This window comes from Sorex araneus, chromosome 2 (assembly GCF_027595985.1).
Source record: "Sorex araneus isolate mSorAra2 chromosome 2, mSorAra2.pri, whole genome shotgun sequence".
Lineage (NCBI taxonomy): Eukaryota > Metazoa > Chordata > Mammalia > Eulipotyphla > Soricidae > Sorex > Sorex araneus.
In genome coordinates this window covers 147591000-147595626 of record NC_073303.1, presented here as the reverse complement: position 1 = coordinate 147595626, position 4627 = coordinate 147591000, and positions in this window count along the sequence as shown.

Genomic DNA, 4627 nt, shown 5'->3' with positions numbered 1-4627 from the left:
TATTTGATAGCACAGTATCATTGAAATATTAAACAATATAATTAAAATTGGGGGGAGTGATTTGCAACCAATTCTCACTTTCCCCTCCCCCCCCAAAAAAAAACCTCTAAATATGTGAGATGATAGGCATAGTAATCAGCTTGTGGGAATATTTCTGCAATACTGTCTATCAAATCACCACCTTGAAGAATTTGTTTTATTTTATAAAAGTATTATACATAAATCTAGGTGTTCAGACAATTAAAATATGTATGTAATACATTATGCTTAATAACAAAAGTCTTGATTTTATCTTGAACATGCAGCATGAGTGGCAGTCAAATTTTGGTCTGGGAGTCAGGGGAAGGTACGGGTGGAAATGGGAGAGGAATAAGGATCGAGTACCACTGTGAGCAGGGGCTGACTCACTTTTAGTTCAGATGCCCTTCTGCCCACTCCCAGACCCAAACTTGACTGCCAGCCCTCCCTGGGTCACTGGCTCTAATCCTGCAGAACAGGAGGGAGGAGGGATATGCAGTTCCTGCTGCTTTCTTTGTCATCTTTGTTGGGCTCGGAGTTGTTAATCTCCACTTTTTTGGCATTATCTTGAGTTGAGGTTGTAGACCTGCAGGCTGTCCTTGGCCTCTAATCTGAGCAGCCCTGGATCAGGTTAGCCACTTAGTCTCTGCCCCACTGAGTCCATTGTCTACTCATGCCCTATTTTGCCCACAGATGCAAGATCTCTCAAGAGTCCTGCTTCAGTGCTCAGAGGAAGCCTCTTCTGCTCTTTAGTTGTTTCATTTGTTGGCTTTTAAAGGGGAGAGAGAAGGGAAGTTCATTATATCACGATGATGCTGATATTCTTCGACATAGCATGCCTTTTAAACATAATACAATTTGATCAATTATTCATTAAAAGTATTAGTCCACACCTCTTATTTTAGGCAAGTAGATATGAAGGGTGGGAAAGGTACTAACGGATTTAAATTGCAAATAACTTCAAACACTCTAAGTCTAGATGTAACACTGATCTTCAACAAATGGTACAGTGAGATCTCAACAATGTCATCTTCCTTCTTACCTCATTCACTTCACTTGTATCACTTGTAGTCCCATTGATCTTCAATTTGCTAGAGCGGGCGCCAGTAACATCTCCATTTGCCCCTGTCACGAGCTAGTGTAGCCCAATGATACCTGCTCGCTCCAAAAAAAGAAAGAGCCTCAAATCGTTCATTCAGAGATTTGACGAAGAAATCTGACCATCTGGTTGGAGAGCGGCCATGAGGTCTTTTGACGTCCTGTGGAATCCAGTCTGTAACAGCTCTAGTCCAACGGTCGTCTCTGAATCGCATTACATGACTGGCCCATCTGATTTTTGATGCCTTGGCAAATGAGACAGCATCCCTGATTTTTGACCATTGACAGAGGTCAGAACTCCGGATTCTTTCTCTCACTTGAGTGAGACATGATATTCCCAGCATAGCTCTTTTGATTCCTCTTTGGGATACCCTAATAGCATTCTCATCCTGCTTGCATAGGGCCCAGGTCTCTGAGGCATATGTTAGTGCAGGAAGAATGGTGGAATCGAAAAGATGTGCCTGGAGTCAGAGGTTCTTCGTCCTCTTAACCACCTCTTCGACACTCTTGAAGGCATTCCACGTTGCTCTCTTCCTCCTGCGCAGTTCTGGCGCCAAGTCATTCCTCATGTTGATTTCTCGACCCAGGTTGAGAGCAAATGGAACTTCAGGGACCAGTTCATTTTTCATGAACATTGTCTTGTTGAGATTCAGCTGCAATCCGACCTTTCCACACTTGTGGTCGAAGTCGGCCAGCATTTGTGCCGCTTGGCTAATGTTTGGTGTTATGAGAATGATGTCATCAGCGAAGCGGAGGTGGTGTAATTGCTGACCGTCTATCTTCACTCCCATTCCTTCCGATTCCAGTTGTCGCATGATGTTCTCAAGGGCGGCACTGAAGAGTTTCGGTGAAATGGTATCACCTTGTATCCAACTACAAGACCAAGATGACTGCCCTCTGACGTCCCGATGGATCTATCATATCCTCGAGAAAGGCAATGGAGAAAATTATTCACAACTTCTACTCGGATCTCTTTGACAGCCATGTCTACCTTCCTACATACCAAATTCCGCAGGGTGGATATGTCATTCCCAATGTTCTCCCTTCTGAAATCCGACACACAATTTCACTGGTAAAGATGCGAACAGCACCTGGTCCGGACAAGGGAAGACCTGAACACCTGAAGAATCTGCCACCAGTACTCATCAATACACTGGCTCAACTCTTCACACGCTACCTGTCTGAATGCAAGCAGTGGAAAACCAGTAGGACCATTCTGTTGTACAAGAAGGGAGACATCCTTGACATCGGTAACTATCACCCAATCTGCCTGTTGTCTGTCCTCTACAAGTTGTTTACTCATGTCATCCTGAATAGAATAGGCAGAACACTAGACGAAGGACAACCATGCGAGCAAGCCGGGTTCCAAAGGGGATTCAGCATGATAGACCATATCCACACAGTGACCAAACTCATTGAAGTTTCAAGATGGTTCAAGATGCCGCTCTGTCTAACATTCATGGACTTAAAGAAGGCCTTCGATTCTGTTGAGACTGAGGCGGTCATCAAAGCCTTGGTCAAACAGGGCATTCAAACTCAGTATATCAAAATCCTCGGCGAGCTGTATTGTGTATTCACCACCAGGATCTCACCATTCTACAAGGAAGTGATCATTGATGTAAAGAGAGGGGTGTGGCAAGGTGATACCATTTCTTACCTCATTAAAGTAAAAAATGTTAGGAAAATCGGAGAATAAAATTTTTGGCAATGGACTACAGTATGACTAAGTACTTAAATGTATCTCCAGTATGCATCTATACTTAGATCTTATAATATTTCACTGCCCTCTGCTGGATATGTAATAGCTGTAGCCTCAAAACTAGAAATTTTAAGGTGATAGTATCATTAACCAATGTCATTATACCAGCAGCAGCATAAATGCCAATGTCACGTGAAATGTTTTGCATGTCCTGTCCTACTCAGTCTGAACAACTCTATGGTTTGAAAATTCGAGTTTCACTTCGTAGGTGAGAAATCAGTCAAGTAAATCAAATATTTTTATAACTGGGAATTAAAAATTTGCTCTAGATTCTGGAGCATAACTATTTACTATTCAGTGAACTACTATCAAAACATGATAGGTATTAGAGATATATCTGAAAGTGTACTAAACTTGGGACTTTCTGATTTTTATTAGCAATGGAATCATAATAGTGATCTTTGTTATAACAAAATTGAAAATAAGCCATTTTCTATTTTTTTCCTTTTGAGAAGTTCTAAAATGCATCAAACAGGAGAAATTCACTTCTCATCTGAGAGAAAGTGAACATTTTCAGATTCTCTCAAAATTTGATCCATGGATCTCATGTTCATTAAAATTATGTTTCTCGTCGAGTATACAGAATGTTTGCCACCAGGATACTGTGGAGGCAACAGAGGTTGCCAAGAGACTCTAAGATGGGGAAAATCAAAAGATAGTAGGTTTCTCTTAAATTTTTCTTTTTTAAATTTTGAAGTACCACTGTTGATAGGACTTCATGCATACAACATGCCCACTACCAGTCTAGTCCTGCTTCCCTCCACCATTATCTCAGTCTCTTCCCCCTTTTCTTTCATGTTCATTTTTGGGCCACATGGAGCTGTGCTCAGGGTTTATTCCTGGCTCTGTACTCAGACATCATACTTGGTGGATCTTGGGGGGACCACAGGTGGTGACAAGGATCAAAGGGGTTGGCCACATGCAAGGCAAGCACTTTACCTGCTGTTCTATAAATCCGGCTCAAATAATCTTTTTTTGTACTTTGGTTCAAATGCAAGTGTAGGGTATTTCAGAAACCCTGTTATATCCTAGACCACAAGATATTTCCCAACATTTTCTAGGAAGTTCACAATTTTATTCCCTTTATAAGACCTCTTCGATTACTTTAACATGCTAATGGGTTAGATATACCTCAGTTCAAGCAATCACTTATTTTCCACTGTAAGAATTGTCATGTATCCTTAAATCTTTGTTTTGAAGTAGAGTATAAATTATACACACCCTCCATTCTGTATTTAGTATCTTTTTCCTGTGGATCAATTTACTATACTTCACATGCTCATAGATAATTAATTTGGGTAAGGGTACTTACTATTTTATGTAGGTATTATTTTTAGAATATATGCCTAAGTCACTTAATTGTAACTCCTTTCAAAAAATAGAAGCTAAAGGTCTGAAAAATAGTACAGAAATTTGGGGACATGAATTGCAGGAGCCAGACCTGGATTTGATTCCCAGAACCTCACAGACCCTTGAGTATCACCACAGTCCCACTCCCCCAGTACCATCAGGTGTGGTCCTAAGAAGCATCACTGGGCTGAGCTGAATGTCATCAGCGCTGCATGACCTGGGCAGCATTACATTTTCAGGTCATTCCATTGAACTATCTGCTGAGGTGGCGGAGAATCAGCAGGGCGGGCCCCTCCTGAGCAGTAACTGGAGGTCCCCTCATATAGAATAGAAATTCAAATCCTACAAAATGAACTGCACATTCTGAGTACCTCCAAGAGTAATCTCTGAGCAGCATGGGGT